General features: G+C 34.8%; 1 protein-coding gene and 1 pseudogene across 2 annotated transcripts in view; both read right to left on the minus strand.

The window, feature by feature from the left end:
* LOC105470139 (contactin 1) overlaps window positions 1-21,028 on the minus strand; it is a 388,425-nt gene that overhangs the window by 319,138 nt on the left and 48,259 nt on the right. The gene's annotated exons all lie outside the window — the stretch shown is intronic.
* The window catches only part of LOC139356803 (methionine aminopeptidase 1 pseudogene), a 93,780-nt pseudogene that overhangs the window by 25,400 nt on the left and 47,352 nt on the right, over window positions 1-21,028 (minus strand).

Genomic DNA, 21,028 nt, shown 5'->3' on the forward strand with positions numbered 1-21,028 from the left:
CCACATAATAAGGGTCTACAAGATCTTATTCTACAAGATCAGAAGTTCCCCCTTAAACCTAAGATCTTATCCCTCTCACCTACTCTAATCACTCCAGGAAGTCTTCCCTTTTTAATTTTTGTGGAGACAGTCTCGCTCTGTCACTCAGGTTTAAATGCATTGGTATAATCATAGCTTATTATAATCTCAAATTCCTAGGCTCAAGGTATCCTCTGTTTCCACCTGCCAAGTAGTTGGTATTGTAACACCAAGCCCAGCTGATTTTTTTAATTAAATATTTTTTAAGTAAATATTTTGTAGAGAGAGGATCTCACTATATTCCCTGGCTGATCTTGAACTCCTGGCCTCAAGCAATCCTCCCACCTTAGCCTCCCAAAGTGCGACCCGCCTTGCCCAGCCTCTTTTTCTTCTTGTATCATCAATGTTTTCCAACACCCATTGTTCATTCCCATCAACACACAAACTTGCTATTACTTCTCTTTTCCCAGATAGGTTTCTTTGAAGAACAAATAAATAAGAAATAAGAAAATGAAAAAGTATCTTTCTTTCTGAAATAAATAAATAAATAAATAGTAAGTACCACCACGCCATTTTTTTTCTTTTTTTCTTGAGATGGGGTCTCACTCTGTTGCCCAGGATGGAATGCAGTGGAACAATCATGGCTCACTGCAGCTTCAACCTCCTGGGCCCAAGCAATCCTCCCACCTTGGCCTCTCAAGTAACTGGGACTACAGGCGTATGCCACCATGCCCCACTAACTTTTTTATGTTTTGTAGAGACAGAGTCTCACTATGTTGTCCAGGCTGGTCATGACTGGGATCCAGGGATATTCCACCTTGGCTTCCCAAAGTGCTGGGATTACAGCACCCAGCCTCAACCAAGAAATTTTTTTAAATGTATAGAAATCAGTTTTAAAATACGAGGACATATTATAAAGCAACAATAATATTGAAAATGGTACCAATAGAAGGTAGAGAGTTCTTTTTCACAGACTAGAGGTACAGAAAAGGACCTAACAATAGATGTGATAATTATGACAATACAAAGCAAAAAAGAATACAGGTAGATTGAATTTTTAAAACTATGAACATAACATTGACAAATTGAGAAAAAAACTTGCAACATAAATACTAGAAAAAGAGAAAATATCAAAATACAAATAACTGTTACAAATGATTGTTCAAAAGGAAAACCTGGCAATGCACGATTAAGAAATGCAAAAGAACATACAGTTGGCTCTCTGTATGTGCACGTTCCACATCCACAGATTCAAACAACTATGGATAAAAAGTATTTTTCAAAACCATTAAAAAACAATGCAACAGTAAAAAATAATACGAATAAAAAATACAGTCTAACAACTATTTACGTAGCATTGACATTGTATTAGGAATTGTAAGTAATGTGGACATGATTTAAAGTGTGCAGGAGAATGCACATTGGTTATATGAAAATACTATGCCATTTTATAAAAGGAACTTGAGCATTGTGAATTTTGATACCTGTAAGGGTGCTGGAACCAATTTCTCTGTAAATACAAGGGATGACTATAGGGATAGCCAGTAGTATATGAAAGACATTTAGCCTTGCAAATATATAATAATGTAAAACAAAACCGAAAAATGAGGTACAATTATGACTTATGTATTTAATGTATTTAAACATATATTATAATTTATCCTATATATGTGTATATGCACATGCATCTATAGTGTATCAAATATTGTGAAGCATAGAAGAACGTGAGGGCTTTCATACTGGTGGAATATCAACTGATAACTTTCTGAAGGTAATTTAACAATATGAAGCAAAAGTTCAAAAATTTTGATTTTCATAACAGTGAACAATAGAAACAATATAAATTTCCAACAATAGGGGATTAATTAAATAAATTATATCCTTATGCTAAATGTTATAGAACAATTAAAATTCATAATCTTGAAGAACATGTAAGCATATCTGATGTTGCTCCAGACACTGTCAAATCTACGGGGCAGGTTATAAAATAGTGTGAAATATATAGTCTCAATTTTCTAAAATATCTATTACAAAAAAATGCATCAGTAAAATAATGATATAGTTTGACTATGTCCCCACCCAAATCTCATCTTGAATTGTAGTTCCCATAATCCCCACGTGTTGTAGGAGGGACCTAGTGGGAGGTAATTGAATCATGGGGGCAGTTACCTCCACGTTGCTCGCTGGATAGTGAGTTCTCATGAGATCTGATGGTTTTATAAGGGGCTTTTCCCCTCTTGCTTGACACTTCTTCTTGCTGCCACCATGTGAAGAAGGACATGTTTGCTTCCCCTTCTGCCATGATTGTGAGGCCTCCCCAGCCATGTGGAACTGTGAGTCCATTAAACCTCTTTTTTTCTTTATAAATTATCCAGTCTCAGGTATTTCTTCACAGCAGTATGAAAATGGACTAATACATAAGATAGGAGAATTAAGACAATGGCTATTTCCAAGTTATGGAGTTATAGGTAATTGTAATTTTCTTTAACATTTTCCTCTTTTTTTATAGCAACATATTCAGAAAGTTAGGAAAGTAACAAATAGTGAAGATGAAGAAAATGAAAAGGAAGGAGACGAGGAGGAACGGAGAATAAGGTTTGCCTCTCTTCACTCCTTTTAGTGGGAATTGGTCAAAATTACTAGAGCTTCAGAGTATTCACATGGTTGCAGGCCCTTGCAAGGTAAAATTAACTTAGCAGGATTGTGGTCAATCCCACCTTTCCTCACCATCACTACCACCACCATATGTGAAGATATTTAATTATGAAAACCACCAAAGGCGATGACATATACTCCGGTAATGAAGGGATTCTAGGTACTACATTCCAATCATGTAGCTTAGGCAGTCACAGAATATTTTTAAACTTTAGTTTTAATTATAACATAAATTGATTGAATGAGATAACCTCATTACCTTAGTACCTTAATTACTCATTTGTTTTATTTAGTAATACTGAAGAAAATAAGGAGAAACAAATTTTGTTTTTATAAATCAAGTGTATCTAAAAAGAAAGTGTTCTAGAGTTTAAAATGTTATGTTTGAAATGTTTTTGTCTTTAACTTTTGTGACACTATTGTAAAACACTAAGTAATAATAATCAAAATTATGGAAACTTCCCAGAATGAAGACTAGAATTATACACAATATACTATACCAAAGAATTGTCTTATTTGAAGTTGGATAAAATAACCACAGTTGAAGCAGTTGACACTTGGATCATGGTCATTAACATCAGGACTAAGGGGAGAATGTGAGGTAAGCCAGATCCTCTACGTAGATATTTTTTCAACACAGATGTTTTTTCAAAATCATATAAGGACAGATTCTACCACTTAAAATATTTTAATGTCTTTACATAATCGACATTCATTAAGGGTTTTCTAGAGCACATAAGGAAAGAACCTTAAAATCCCAAGGTTATAGTCTCTTGAGATTCTACTCAAGCAAGAGTATTATTCAAAGGACAATGAATGTGCTACACACGTTGTAGTTCTGAAACAGTGAATTTAGGACAAGTTAAATTGCACCAAGGCATGGGCTAATAAACATCAAACAAAGCAGTCATTGTAAGCCAAGGCTCATCTATTATAAGCATGTGACCATACAGGGCATAATAAAGTCTTTGTTCCCGTGTTAGTGCAGTTGTCAAGGAGAATTATATATTCTAAATTTATTCTGTTAATAGTTCATAAAAAAAACTTAATAAAATGTTTTGTAAATATTTTGCAAATTTAAATTTAAGAATAAAAACATCAAGAAGATGAAAAATTCACTCCAATAGACCTCAGATAAATACAAATAAATAATGTTAATAAAAATGGCTTCAATTTAAGAACCACAAAATATGGGTCACAAGATTCTGAAGATGTACTTAGTCAATTAGCACCTTCTTATAATAAACCCTTTATTTTATGAGGCTCTTTAGAGACCATATAATTTTATCTGACCAATATAACAACACTTGGAGGTGAACAGGTAGATATTATCGCTACTTAGCAGAGAAGCAGCTATGGCTCTGCAGGATTCTTTCCTTAACTCACATAACTGGTGATGTTGTGGGTCTGATACCACAGTCTTCTGACACCTAGTATATTGTTGTTTTCACGGAATTATAGTGTTTCTTTACAAAATCCTTGTTCATGTAAAAGCCATAAACTGAAAATCAGGGTTGCCTGGTTTACAGTAGCCTTGGACACAATGTCCATTTTGTCCAAGGCTACTGGGAATAGTGTCTGGCACACAGGAGATAGTTAACTTTTATAAAAATATAAAAACTTCCTCTGACTCAGTTTAAACTATTAACATCCCAGGATGTTTCATTTCACTCTTATGGTCAAATATATCAAATCTGCAGCCAACACTATTGTAGTTTCAAACCCAACACACTTCTGAAATAATTCCTAGTTAGATAATCAATAACTTCCTAATTTTTAAAAATGCAGTGGTCTCTATTTGGTCTTCATCCTAATAGATTCCATTTAAAAACTGAACACTCTGTAAATGTCCATTTTGTCAATGCCATTGCTGTTTGATCCTACTTTTCTTTACTCGTCTTTGTTTTCTTCCTCCTGTGCTGGCTCCTCTTCCATTACTTAAACAAATAATGAAATTCTTCAAGTTATGACCTTGGCTCCTTCTCACTCTGTTAGTTCTCCCTGGCCATATCTTTTACACCATGGTTTAAATTGCCAATCTGTGCCATAAATACCCAAATCTATCCCTAGTCTTCATCTCCTGGCTGAGTAAAAGGATTAGATATCCTCTCTTCTTGAATGGCCAGAGAATCTCAAACATAAGATCCTCAAGATAAATATATTTTCTTTACAATCCTCTTTCTCCAAAGTGCCTTCTCTTGTGTTCTCTCATTTCTATTCCCTCACTAGCATTTTTCCTCTTCTGATTCTCAGCTGGTGTCCATGCTTTTTAATTTATTTTTTATTTTCAAAATAGAGATGGGGGTCTCACTATCTTGCCCAGACGGTTCTTAAACTCCTGGGTTCAAGTGATCCTGTGGCCTCAGTCTCCCAAAGGGATAGGATTACAGGTGTGAGCCACCATGCCCAGCTAATATCCATGCTTTCTAATTCTTTTGCAAAAAATGCAATCAAAAGAGAACTTTCAAATATCGCCAGCACCACACCCACCAACTAACTTTCAAATGTATTCATGCATTACATCTTTTTTTCTGTTAAAATACATGAGCTTCCCTACTTTACCTAGAGTGAATCCCTCTCTGTGTATTAGAACACATCCATACCTTTACATCTACTTATAGGCAATGCTCCAGAATATTCCCTTCCTGCCTCATTGATATTTCCTCTCTACTAGATGAACTCATCATCATGCAAACCTGATTTTTAAAAACTTTCCATCTTAGAAGTGACAATCAGCCTTCCTGGATCCCACATCCCCATCCAGTTACTGTCCCATTTTTCTGCTTTCCTTTATAGCCACACTTAAGAGCTGTTAATACTGTCTCCATTCCTCTCATTCTTCTGAACCAATTCAGTCAGGCTTATCTTCTTACCACTCAGGAAATAGCTCTTTTCACAGCCTCAGTGACCTCTACACCAACAAATTAAAGGTCCAAACCTCAGTTCTCACATTACGGACTAGTAGGAGAATTTGATACAGTGGATCATTCCTTCCTTCTTGAGAGTCAGAACTTCCTAACCACATATGTAAAATAGTGAAAAACCTCATCCCTAACACCCTAGACTCCAACTCTTCTCTTTCACCAGACTCTCCCCCTCACAGAGCTTCAATGAAGCTCTCCACAACACCTATTGCCACAACATATAGATTTACTTTTTATGAAATGTAAACTCTCTGATTTTGGTCATGTTACTTAACCTATCAGAACTTTATTTTCTGTTATCCATGAAAATGGCATGATTATAAATAAGAGCTGGTTGGCTGAGTGGTTTGAAGGATTAAATGAAAACAAACAAACAAACAAACCCAAAACACATATGTAACTACTACTACTACCATAGTATAGATAGTTCCTTATTTTCTTTATGACCTCACCCTAGTCCTACCAGGTTATTAACAAAAATAATATTGAATTAGACTTACATTCTGGCTCTTATTCACCCAGAGGAAGTCTTATTTTGTTCATCTGAAAGATGTCTCAAGTAGTACTAACATACATCACAATATCTGTACACTCCTGTGTAGGTCTAAGCATAAGGATAAAAAGAGAAATATTTTTTCAGTCAAATAAATCAGTGAATTGTGGTGGGTTACACTGAAAGGTGGACAATAGACGTATAGGCTGTTTACTGTACATTCAGTTTGCTACAATAACTGGTCCACTATGTGGAAATCAATGACTATTAGTTTATAATGATTTACCTTAAATCTTTAAGAAGAGACAGCTCTATACAAGTATTATATAGCTCAGTCTCTCAATGATTCTTACAAAATGAAAAAGAATTCCATAGAGATAATAAAGTATTGGTGCTTTTCAGATAGCACTAATAAATCAGGAGAACATCAGTTTAATCATTCCTATAACAATTCAAAGAAGCAAACTGAAATAGTTCACTCATATCAAAGAATACTGTGATATAAAACCAGGTAAAAGAACCTCAGGGATGTTTTGTCTGTGTTCAAGTCTAGCACATTTTAATTTTAACTCAGCAAGAAAAGATAGAAAAAATATATATATTGCACTTAAAATTTTTAGACTACTGCTTATTGTCAAGCATTTTCTCTTCCACTAAATTGTTTCTAGAGCTTTATTCCTTTGACTTTATCCCATTTTTAAGCACAGTAATACCCAAATAGGTCTCTCATAGACAAATCATTAATTAAATCAGCAAGCAAATAGATTTAACAAAACAGCAATATAAAAGACGTTAGGAACACATACATTAACATTATTTTTTGTGATTAAATGAATACAGTGAAATAAAAGCCAAAGTTCTATTTAAATAAAGTTTTGATTTTACATTGTGTTTTAAATAGCTTAGCAACAACAATATAAATAAGCACAACAGATTTCAGGTACAACAACTATTTCAGCAAGGAAATAAATATTCTGAGAATATGTACAATAAGTGTGCACAATCAATCTTTAGAAACTTTTAATTATTTCAGCACATTTTGTAGACAGTGTTATATAATTTACCAGGGCCTAGAAATCCCACTCTGTCCCTCACTGTTTGTGAGAATTTAGCAAGCTACTGTGCCATGACCATCTCAGTTTCCTCTTCTGTAAAAGAATTTTACCTATCTCACCAGTTTGTTGCTGGGATTAACGATTAATTTTTAGGTAAATAAAATGGAGTTACCCTTCATTCTTCCTTCTTCAACCCTACAGGTAGTCCCTTCCAATGTCTCTCACCTAACAGGTAACGATGAACCTGGCTTCTGCTCAGATATTCATTTATATCCCATCTATTATTTTATTCCTCAGCAAGTCTTGTGTGCTCTCTTATCCCCTCCAAACATACTAAAAACCACTGCCAGATCAATATGCCTAAAGCACCAAATTGTACATTCCATGGTCCTCTTCAAATATTTGCAGTTAATACGACTGCCTACAGGATGAGGTACAAACTCCTGAACTTTGTATTTTATGCCCTCCAGAATGTGGGTCTCCCTGCTCGCACAGAGATCTAATTTAGTATCTAATACTCTCCTTTCATGAATACTCAATTTCACTCAACTCAGACTACTGATTGCTGAGAAAGAAATCATGCAAATTGAAGCCTCTGTTACCAAAGTCTTTTTTTTTGTTGCTTGTAATGTACTTGTCCTTATTTGTATTTCAGCTTCCTATTAAGAAACACCTTTTTTTGGCATCGAATCACAATCAAGTCCATCGACATTGATATGGCTAATTTTTCTTAACACTCCTTGTGTTATTATTTATTCTGTTAATTTACAACAATATCTTCCTGACTAGACTCCTTACTTCCTCTGCCCTCTGCAAGCTTTTCTCCATCCAGCAGTCAAACCGATATTTTAAAAGTGCAAATCGTATTAGGTAACAGCTCCACTTAAAATCCACTAGTGGGTCCACATACTTAGAACACAAGACAAAAGCATCACATATCACTCTGCACCAGGCCAGCCACCTCCTTACTTGTGCTCTGGAATTTATCACTTGGCTTTTGCTCACTAGGCTCCTGGCATGTTGTATTTTATCATCTTTTTTGTCTATAATTCTTCTCCCATGTCTTTGCATGGCTTACTTCTCTGAAGATACCTCCTCTGACCACCTTATGTAAAATAGTTACTAACACACACACCATCACAAAATATTGGAATACTATTACAATATGTACAAAATTCAACTGTTTTGAAAAAGCAAGACAGAAATGCCATGCATGATAATTATTTCATTTGTACATAAAATACAAAGGGCATAAAATGCAAAGTTCTGGAGTTTGTACTTCATCCTGTAGGCAGGTGTATTAACTATGCACCCAGTGAGACAAACAGAAATATGAATTTCCCAACTGGAAACTAAATGATAGAGACAGAATGAGTTTTTACATTGATCTATGTTATCAGATTAATTATCTCCATTACATGTAATGTGTCTAGGCTATATTTGTTACAGTAGATAGGCAGGAGTGGGGCGGGAGAGGGCTCCCCGTACCCCACCAGGGATGTCAGGCAACCATCAGGTGATGGTCAGGCAGTTGTCACACTGCCTCTCTAAAATAATAATTGGTTGCCACTAGCATCAGGGAAAGGCAATTTCCTAATAGATAAAAACATCTGAACCTGGTGATTGACAGTTTCCTGATAAGACCTCAGGAACTGGGTGAGTGGGCTCAAGCATGCACATGTCAGAGGCAAAATGGCAGAGTTTAACTGGTGTATGACCTTCCACGGACTTTCCACTGGAAAAGGGAAGAATGCTTCATGTAAGCATGCCTACAACTCCAGTAAACACACTGCGCATACTCACCTCGCAAGTGTTAGCAGACTACCGTGCATGTAGGCGGCCCACCCCAAGGAAAAAAATCAAGGGAAACAGGGACACAAGGCCTTGGAAGTATGCCAATATATAGAACCCCAACTCAAAAGGTCAAACCCCACACTTTTCCTTCAAGTCACCTATTGGGCCTCTTCCAAGGGTACTTTCCTTCCTTTTGTTCCTGCTCTAAAGCTTTTAAATAAACTTTTACTCCTGCTGTTAAACTTACCTCAGTCTCTTTTTTGCCTTATGCCCCTCAGTCAAATTCTTTCTTCTGAGGAGGCAAGAATTTAGATTGCTGCAGACTCTTATAGATTTGCTGCCAGTAACATATTCATATGTGATAATGGCTTATATGATTAGTTCTTTAGTGAATAATAAACACAGAATTAAGTTCGATAATAAATATTGGAATAGCCAAGATTATTTGAAGCAGATTTTAATACCTTAATATGTTTTAACAATTAAGTATAATTTGGTAATAGTAAGACTGCCAATATTTGGTCTTTTTTAAAAAGGAGCATTCGATGCCAATACTTGTACCTTGATGGAAAATGACAATAATGCAAGTGAGAATGCCACTAATAATTAAGTTGTTGCATCAATAATTGTTGGAAATTTGAACATGTTTTACTGTTAAAGTAAATATCCACTCTGTAGAATAGACATTTTGTGATTTATGTCCAGTTTCTTAAACAGGACTACCTAAGAGAGAACTAAACTTTGACCTTTTTCCTTCTCTTGCCCAAATTCCTATCTAAGGGACTAGGGAGTCACTCCCTACAAACCGTAAAGTCTCATCAGAGAGATTTCATTTAACCCTATATAACATACCTTACTTTCCAACCTGACTCTGGCATAACATTACATGACAGATAAGGAAATAAATCCAAATATTTTAACCCCAAATACATTTCTTTGTCATATCTTAAAATAGCCCTGCAAAGTTGTCTCCTGTGGGGAAAATACTACATTCTGTAGAGAATCCCCTTGCCCTTTTCCAGGCCTTTTCCCTGATCCAGGAGAGAATGAACTAAGAGGCCGGCACCTTTTTAGGTCTGATAAGAAACATTTATGGGGGAGAGGGAGGGACAGCATTAGGAGATATACCTAATGTAAATGACGAGTTAATGGGTGCAGCACACCAACCTGGCACATGTATACATATGTAACAAACCTGCACGTTGTGCACATGTACCCTAGAACTTAAAGTCTAATAATAAAAAATAAATAAAATAAAAAAAGAAACATTTACAATCTATTCTCTCTGAAGCTTGCCATCTGGAGGCTTAATTTGTATAATTAGAACCTTGTTCTCCAAAATCCCTTATCTTAACTCAGATATTTTCTTTCTATTGATTCCAGATCTTTAGATAAACTCTTTCAACCAACTGCCAATCAGAACATCTTTAAATTCACCTATAAGCTAGAAACCTGGCCCCCTTCCAGTTATCCCACCTTTCCAAACAGAACCAATGTACATCTTACATGTATTGACTGATGTCTTATGGCCCCCTAAAATGTATAAAACTTAGTTGTGGGCCGAGCACCTTGGGCATATGTTCTCAGCATCTCCTGAGGGTTGTGTCATAAACCATGGTCACTCATATTTGGCTCATAATAAATCTCTCCAAATATTTTAGAGTGACTCTTTTCATCAACATAAGGAAAAATGAGAAACTGAGAAAGTCATTTTAGTTCTGAAGATATTTGGCAGAACAAAATGAAGAAAATGTTAACATATCTCCCAGTTGGGAGATAGTCAGGGAAATTTGGTGCAATTCAATATGGGCTTTTTATAGCTACTAAATATGGTGATTATGAAGATTATGTGACAATATGGATCACATCAAATATTAAGTGAATGAAGCAGATTATACATTGTTACAGTCCAATCACAAACATGTAAGGAAAATTTGTTTACTAAACAAAGGGCTGAAAACAAATACATAAAATAAATATGATTATTTTTCCAAATGTTCTCCAAAACAGTAATTTTATTTTCCTAGTATGTAACATAGGTGTTAAACGCCTCCATGAAAAGTTATTGCACCGAAAGATCTCCCTTCCCAATATATCTATGAATCTATCATTAGCAATTTCTTCTCTGGTCATCCTTAAAAACTGCTGTAACAAACAATTCTTTCTGCCTTTTAATCCATACATTTACCCTGAATGGCTTTAACAGCCATCTTTTATGCCCTTAATTCCCAAATATTCCTTTTCTAACTACTACTTCTATTCTAAGTTTCAGTCTTATGTATTCTAACATCAATTGAAAGATACAGCAGTTTCTTGCACAGATTTTGTAGCATCTTTTGTACAAAAATGTTAACAGGAATTCCTTCAATCACCTCTGGCCTTCTGTAGCATTTTATGTTACCATGCTAGAAAACCTCAACACAAATTTCACTTCTTTCTCTACTTTTCCCATCACAACACACCAGTTCCCAAATGCAGGCTATTCCATTCCAGAAATCTCCTGAAATTAATGCATCTTTTCCACCCTCATTCCCTTCAAGTATTCATCTCTAGTGTTTTGTTTTGTTCTTTGTTCTTTTTTTTAATTAATTTAATTTAATTTAAAATTCCAGGATACATGTGCAGGACGTGTGGGTTTGTTACACAGGTAAATGTGTGTCATGGTGGTTTGCTGCACATACCAACCCATCACCTAGGTATTAAGCCCCACATGCATTTGCTATTTAACCTGGTGCTTTCCCTCCCCCTACCCCCTCTACTGACAGGCCCCAGTGTGTGTTGTTCCCCTCCCTGTGTTCATGTGTTCTCATTGTTCAGCTTCCACTTATAAGTGAGAAAATGTGGTGTTTGGTTTTCTGCTCCTGTGTTACTTTGCTGAAGATAATGGCTTCTGGCTCCATCCACGTCCCTGCAAAAGACATAATCTCATTCTTTTTCATGGCTGCATAGTGTTCCATGGTGTATATGTGAAACCCAAAACTGTAACAACCCTAGAAGAAAATCTAGGCAATACCATTCAGGACATAGGCACAGGCAAAGATTTCATGATGAAAACATCAAAAGCAATTGCAACAAAAGCAAAAATTGACAAATGGAACCTAATTAAAGTAAAGAGCTTCTGCATAGCAAAGAAACTATCATTAGAATGAACAGACAACCTACAGAATGGGAGAACATTTCTGCAATCTGTCTGATATCCAGAATCTATAAGGAGCTTAAACAAATTTACAAAAAAAAAAAAAACATATTACAAAGTGGGCAAAGGACATGAACAAACACTTCTCAAAAGAAGACATTTATGTGACCAACAAACATGTTTTGTTTTTTCTAAAGACCCATATTTAGCCTTTGTTACCTTATTTCATCTTTACACCAGTCATATGTATTAGCACCATTTTGTAGATAAAACTGATGTACAAAAAGATAAGTAATTTGATAACACAGCTAGCATATGGCAGAGCTGGCAACCTTAACTATTCCAACAATCTCCCTGCCTCTACGTCACTCATTGCAATTTTTTAACATTATTTTGTCCTGCATTGCCCACATGATTACATTCAAACTCAATAGCATCACAAAGAAAGTCCTTGAATGTCTAGAGCAAGTCTAACTGTCCAAGCTTATCACCTGTCACTCCCAACCCCACACCTTGTGTTCCTTCCAAACTCAATAGAAAGACTCAGGACACAACTGGTCCTTGCTCAACCCCATTGCTTGTGAATACCCCAGCTGGTTAGAAAACTGTCCCAATTATTCTCCCTAGAAATCCTTCACAACAAGACTCAGACATTTCTTCTTTAATGAAACCTCCCATTCCGCTGGCCTCAACCTGCAGAATAATTTGTTCTGCTTGCCACATTCCCATAATACAGTTTTCATATATCTAACTCATTACCTACTGTAAAGTAACAGAATTTAATTACTGGCTATTCCATCTTGCTTACTTAATAATAATCTCATCCAGAGTAGGGACTGGGTCTTATTCATCATTGTATCATAGTTGCACACCCTATCCACCATATGCTAATGCTTCACTCAGTGCCTGGCATATTTGATTAATGATTGAGGAGGAAAATTATCAGAGCACCATGTATCAGTTTTCAAGGACAGTTATAAGGCCTTATAAGAGAATTAATAGCAAAGGCTGACAGGTCTCTAGGAATAGAAGTCAAAGGACATGAGACAAGATATAGAAATTAGGGAATATTGCTTGAGTCCAGGAGTTTGAGGCTGCAGTGAGCTATGATCACACGATCGCACTCTAGCCTGGGCAACAGACCGAGACTCTGTCTCAAAAAAATAAAAATAAAAATAAAAAATAAATTTAAAATATACACTTAAAAAAAGAAGAAAGATGAAAGAGTTGAAAAGCAGCATAGACAAACTTTACTCACTTGAAATGTTGTTATTTCCAAAATATGAAGTAATTAAATGCAAGTTAATTTGGATAGAATTCTCCACAAAAAAAGACAAAGCATTTTCTTCCTTCTCTCTTTGTGTAAATTCAGTTCAGCTATTGAGCACAAGAGCTACTATGGTGAAATACCACTCTAACAAATGCTTTTAGTTTTAGCCTATTTAATCTATTGTAAACTCAACTTGGCAGTCACCTTGCTGAACAGTGAAAGAGCAGGATAAAAGAAACTTTCCTGAAGTTCTTTTTATCGTCAAACAGTAGGAGAGCATTATTGGCTTCATTCAGTTGTGGCTAGGTTACACGGGTTATATTTTACATACTTTAGGCCAAAATCCCACTGTAATGTGATATTATTGGGTCAGTTTGTCTGACTTGAGAAAAAGCCCTATTATAAGTAGAAGGAGTTTTGTCTCATTTCTTCAGAATATATACACAAAACTCTTGGAAAGTTTAAAAGCTTAGACATTTTCCCCCTACTGTGAAGAGGGAAAAAAAGGAAAAGAAATTCTGCTTCTCAAAGAAAAATTTAAAAACATAATAGCAAGCTCAAATATTCAATTAGAAATGATAATACGCTATGAATTCATTTCTAGAATTTTCAAAAAATTTTCATTAAAATTTATTTTATCTAATATTTGTTATTTGTAAATATCCATCACAAAAGATAAGTAAAAATAGGATAAATACTTGGATCAAGAAAAATAAGTCTGAAGTGAAATGATGTAATATCTACTTCTCTGAGATTTGGCATTTACTGGTTGTGACATTTCCACTCAATGTCAGATTTCATTATCTGTAAAACAGAATTAATGTCTAATGCACAGGCTATTTCAAGTATTAAGTTGATATTTATAATATCCGGTGCAAATAGTTGCTTAATAGATGTCATTAAAATGAAATGTAAATACATTAATGTAATCAGTAGCCTTGTAATTAAAGTTAAATGATCAGATTATTTCTAATTAAACCCATTGTTTTAGTTTATCACTCATATCTTTTTTTGGTAAAGTATATGATAATTTATAGAGCATATATAGGAAGAAAAAGGGATGGATCATAAAAATGAGGGAAGCTTACTCATTAGAGTTTCACTTGGAACTACCATTGTAAAATGAAGAAATACAGATTATGGTTTGATTCTTCTACATTTAACTGATATAAAAAAACAAATTTATTAAAGCTGATTTAAAGTGAAGTAAACAAACCAGTGTGAGGACGTAGTCAATAAAACTAGAGATATCTGTCCAGCTTCCTATCCCAGAAAGTTTATTGTTTTTTGTCTGTTTTACACATCAATTGTCTGGGCATGTATGCAACTGTTTATTGAAAAAACTTCAGTGGATATTCCATAGGTCACTTCATGTACTAACCATCAATTATATACACATATATAGGACGCTAGGAATTGAGTGCAAAAAACGTAAAAGTTCCAGGCACTGAGAAATGACTAGGTGTATAGGAGGTGTATTAGTGCATTTTCATATTGCTATGAAGAAACACCCAAGACTGAATAATTTATAAAGAAAAAGAGGTATAATGAACTCACAGTTCCACATGGCTGGGGAGGCCTCACAATCGTGGTAGAAGGCAAAGGAGGAGCAAAAGCACATCTTACGTGGCGGCATGCAAGACAGTGTGTTCAGGGGAACTACCCTTTATAAAACCATCAAATATTGTGAGACTTATTCAGTATCAGGAGGACAACATGGGAAAACCCACCCCATAATTCAATTATCTCCCACTGGGTCCCTCCCACAGCATGTGGTGATTATGGGAGCTACAATTCAAGATGAGATTTGGGTGGGGACACAGCCAAACCATATCAGGACGGGACAAGGGGATGCTCTCAGTTATTTCAGTGCTAGATATAAGGCTGAAGAGGGAGGTCAAGGGTGAGCCCTAAAGTGTCTTTTATTCCATGTTACTGTGCCTGACATTTGTCAAGGATGCAATGAAGAGGCATTAAACTATTTTATGTAAGGAATGACATACTTTGTGTTTACGATCAATCATTTTGGCTAAGGTTTTAGGAGAAACTTGAAGAAGAAAATACTGTAGGTATGAACAGCAGTTAGAGTTACTATAGTTTCCAGAAGAAAGGTTATAGAAGTCTGAACTGGGGCAAAAAGTAAAAAGATAAGGAAGATAGCATAGATTTTAAAATATATTGGGGGTAAATCTGCATTATGCAGTGATTGACACAATTTTACATCTATGGCCATCCAATCTGTTAAAATCAAAGGTCACAACTTCAGCTCAAATGTAACTATGATTATTTACATACTCCTTTGTTTTAATTACAGTAGGTTTATAACATGTTTCATTACAAGTTTGAATTATCTACCCTTTATTTTTCATCACTCTCAGATTTATCTGGCAGATCTTGTGAATTTACTTACCCTTATGAAGTTTAGAATGCATTATTTTGTCTAGTTCATAAAAATTTATGTTGAATTTTTTAGGGGAATTTATTGAATGTATGGACTAACATAGGAAGCTCAGATTTCTTTACACTGTAAGTCTTAACAATCCAAAAGCAAGATACAGCATGTCTTTCTGTCTATTGATATCCTCCTTTCTAATCCTTGGTAGTATAATATGTTTTCTTCATATTGCTCTTGGACATTTACTAATGTTTATTTCAATATAGTTCCTCCTTTGTGTTGTTACTACAACTGAGGTCTGTTGTTTCCTTGTATTTTCCTTAAAATATGTTTAGAATTGTATTTCAAGGACACAGAAAAATATAAGATACCCCTCTAGTAAACACCCTCCGTCAAACTCTAGCTTTTGACCATTCTTGTTTCAATTATTTCTTAAAGAAATAAAATATTACAGATATGGCTGAAGCCTCTGTTTACCTTTCTAGATCCCCTCCCAAGTGGGATTGCCATATAAAACGCAAGACTCCCTGTTAAATTTGAATTTCAGATAAACAATGAATAAATATTTAGTATAAGTGTGTCTCATATGATATACAATTTGAATGTATTTTTATTTGCTAAATCTGACATCCTTATGCCTGAGGTCTAGAAATATCCTGAATTTGTTTTTTAATCATTCTTACACAGTTCAAAACACTGCACATTATGTGATCAAGAACATTTTAGAGGATTGTTTTGCATGCCTTCAAATCTTCTATAAATGGTACAATATGTTTCATTCTGCAACTAGCTTTTTAAACTAAATGCTGAGATTACTGACATTTATTCTTATTGACTATCCAAGTTGTTTACTCATTTGAAATGCAGTTTTTCACTATTACAAACAAGATTAAAATTAATATGCTCATAGATTTCTTCTCATTTTTCTTATGTATTTGTGAGAGATTCTCCAAAATGGGTTCTTAAGCTCCACTGCACACCAGAATCCCCCGAGGAGCTTTATAACATACTGATGCCAGAAAAAAGTCTCTGGTATTTCTGATTTAACTTGTTTGTAGTGCAGCCTGGGTACTGGTATGACTGTCATGTGCACCCAAGGTTAAGAACCACTGTTCTTCTCCAGCATATATTTTTAGAAGTGCAGTTGCTAGGTTGAATCTATGAATCTTCTATGAACCTATGAATCTTCTATGGTACTAAATATTGCCAGATTGGGCTCCAGAGTGCTTTTACTAGTTCAAAATCCCATCGACTACAGATACAACTCTCCACTGCTATGCTTTTTAATTTTTGCAAATTTGGTAGACACAAAACATTAAATCTCTGTAGTTTTATTGTGCATTTCCTTGACTGTTAGTGCCATTGAGCCTCATTTCATATATTTATTGACCATTCAGATTTACTCTTCTCTGATATGCCTGTTCACAGTATTTGACCCTTTATTAACGGGTCACTTATCTTTCAGTTATTGAGTTATAAAATGTTTATATCTTGTTTGTGGTTCCTTTTCTATTGTAGGTCTTGTATATTACTTTTGCTGGTTTATGGCTTGACTTCAGACTGTATTTAATGATGTCCTTTGTCAAAATGAAGCTTTACATTTTTAATCTTTCCTTTTGCTTTCTGTAATGTGTTTAAGAAATGCTTCACAACACAAAAGTCAACCACATATTTTCATATACTGTTTTTCTAAAGATTAAATATTTTTTAACCTTCAAAATTCTAATGGACTTGAATTATTTTATTAGTGTGAAGTAAAAATTTCTGCCCCATCTCCCAAAATAAAACAGCAATTTTCCCAGTGCCATCTGTCGAATAGTTTTTCTTTTCCCCCACTAGTTGGTGTATCCATAATCAATGTAAGTTTCTGAGCTCTGTGTTTTGTTCAACATTGTACACTCTGAACGAATAACATATTATTATGAAATTATGCTAAATTTGGTATGTGATACAGCAGTTCCCCTTCACTTGTTCTTCAAAATCACTTTGGGATTTATAGATTATTGATTAAGAATACACAAACTTATTCCTATCTTACTAGTTTTTAAAAATACAGAATGTATGCTGAAGTATGCAAATAATTTCAATCTCTGTGTATTTAAATATTTGATTTTTCTCTTATGATCTCTTAATATGATGCCTCAATCCAGAACCATATTTGAGTTCCTAGAGTAAGCCACACTTAGTGGTGGTATATTACTCTTCATTTGTGATGTTTCATTCTAGCTGCTAGTCTTTTATTTTGATCTTTGTTTTAAGTTCTATTGTCTATATATCTTTTTAATTTGTCAGATTTTGGTATTAATATCATGTTAGATAAGAAAATATAACTGTGTGATGGTTAATACTGAGTGTCAACTTGATTGGATTGAAAGATACAAAGTATTAATCCTGGGTGTGTCTGTGAGGGTGCTGCCAAAGTAGATTAACATTTGAGTCAGTGGGCTAGGGAAGGCAGACCCATCCTTAATCTGGTGGGCGCAATCTACTCTGCTGCCAGCGAATATAAAGCAGGCCGAAAAATGTGAAAGGAGAGACTGGCCTAGCCTCCCAGCCTACATCTGTCTCCCATGCTGAATGCTTCCTGCCCTTGAACATCAACATTGGACTCCAGGTTCTTCAGTTTGGGGACTGAGACTGGCTCTCCTTGCTCCTCAGCTTGCAGACAGCCTATTGTGGGACCTTGTGATCATATAAATTAATACTTAATAAACTCATATGTATAAATATAGATACACACTCCCATATATATGTATATATATACATGCATATATATATATATATATATATATATATTAGTTCTGTCCCTCTAGAAAACCCTGACTAATACAAGTGTAAATATTTATTCTCCTATCTGTTCAAATAGCTTGAGTGCTACAAACATCTGTTTCTTGTAGTGCTTCAAACTAGTTGAAGATAAAAAATTTATCTATAAAATCCACCAACCAATCTGGATTTATACTGATTTGGAGGGGGGAATATCTCCATGATAAAGTTTTTGAATTTTTTTCTTTAGCAGTTGGTCTGTGCTCTCAAGCATCAGTTTCCCTCATTTCTATTTATTTCTATTTTCCTAGAAAAATACTGATTTCGTGTAGGATTTAAAATTTATTTTTGTAATGTTGAAAAAACTAACCTTATGCAATTCTTATAATGTCTTCTGCCTCTGTGATATTTTCCCATTTCCAGTCCTTAATGTATTTGTACTTTCACCATCAGTGTCCTGATTAGGTTAGCCATTGTTTTTTCTTTGTTTAAGAGCCAGTTATTGGGTTGATTTATTAGCTGTGTTTTGTCTGTTCTCTAAGACGTTACTTTTCTGCTTTAAATTATTAAATATTTTCATTTGTTTAACTTATTTTATTACATGTGAGTTAGTTACCAAAATTATTTATTTTCATTCTTTATCAATGCAAGTGCAAACACTTGGCTAGGAACTTGTCTCTAGTTACTGTGACTTAATTGTATACCATAGGTCTTCATATATAATACTTTATTACATTTATTTTCCAAGTAATCTGCTCTTTTGCTCTGAACTTAATCTTTAACCCAAAAGCCACTTGTGAGAGCCACTTATTTCATTGTGATCAGTGAAGCTAATACTTTTCCTTTGGGAAATATGTTAGCGATGTCTTTCTAATCTATTTTTTTTCTCATGTGAATATTGCAAGAGCTTTTTAAACCATGTCTTATATTATTTAGATCTATGCATTACTTTTGGTCTATTTGTTTGCTGTGGTCTGAGAGATAAATTAGAATATCCTATATAAATTAGAATATTGTATTACTATATTTCTGTCCATTTTACTTGTGCCTATGTATTAATGACTGCCAGAACTTCATTATCATTTATATACCTTTTACAATTCCAAGTGCTCATGTCTGACTGACTGATTCTGTATGTGTGTCTGTGTGTATCAGAATAGTGATCTATTTAAGACAAAGTGGCCCTGGCTCGCAGAGCGCTGCCTTTTCCTTTGGCTTCCCCTGGGGATTGGGTGTTTGTATGAGGCCCCATCTTTCTGAGACAGCTGCAGGGGAATCACAATAGATATTTTCTCCTCTGCTTGTTCCACAGCTCTCTTCAGCAAAGACGGCAAGCAATGTGATTTCCTCAATGAGACCTACCTCCCCTGCCTCTCTGTAGTAACAAATGGAAGACAGGAGAGTTCCTACAGCCAGCTCAAACATGTTGTTTCTACTGACTCAAACCAAGGACTATTGGTTTTCCTCTTTAGCATCCCTCAATGCTCTGGGAAATGTTTGCATCTAGCTGGCTGTGTCTGAGATATGTAACTGCATATGCCCCCTGTCAGTATCTTCCTGTACCCTGATTTGATATTTATTGCATTTGACAGCTCTTCATCTTAAATTGTGATTCAAGATTATAGATATCTCTATTGTCAAAAACATGGTTTACATTTTTCTTGTTATTCTTGTTTACATGATTTCAGAGGAGAGAAAGAGGAAGTATCTTTGGTCTCCTTTCTCACAGTTAGGATTCCCTTATCTCTTCGAAAATTACTGATGTTTTGAGCTTCACTCTAAACAAATGAAATCCGAATTTTTAAGAATCAGTCCAAGAGGTGCTTAATTTGATAAACTCTACAGGTGATTTTTCTGTGGGAACGATGCCCATTGCCTTAGCCAAACAAATATAGACTTTTAATAATATTTAATATATTCTAGTTACCTTTCTTTCTTGTTATGTACCGAATGCGTATTTAGAGGAACCTTCTTACATTTTTTGAAGTTTCTTGTCACTTCTAAATAAGAGTACTAAACTGACTTCCATGAAAACTACTCATTTTAATCTCTAAGAAATTATATATAGCTTTATTAAATATATATCTACTGAGAGTTTATGGGGAGAGAAAGCCTGTTTTGGTTCTGTGGAACTCTTTGATATTGAAATATTCTGGTCTTTAAGGAACGAACAAAATACCCTTTGAAACATTCAACAATGATGATTTAAATAGTCAATCCACAATAGTTATCGAACCTTTCTTTGCAGTATAATCATCTTTTACTCTATCACAAATCGTATGCCTAGTAAAATGATTGTTTTCCTGTTCCTCAGTTGCACATCATGTTTTTGCTGATGAATGACTTTGCTCTTACTCTACTGAAATAAATCTTCTCAACTTAGTTGATAAATTATACTTATCTTTTGAAAAAACACCTCCAAAATCAAGGTTTTCTGACCCAGATGTTGGTTCTCCATTTGTAAATTCAGTGAGCAATTCCATCTGTATTTTTCTTAGCATACTTGACCTTTCCCTTAGTGA

Source organism: Macaca nemestrina, chromosome 10 (genome assembly GCF_043159975.1).
Source record: "Macaca nemestrina isolate mMacNem1 chromosome 10, mMacNem.hap1, whole genome shotgun sequence".
Lineage (NCBI taxonomy): Eukaryota > Metazoa > Chordata > Mammalia > Primates > Cercopithecidae > Macaca > Macaca nemestrina.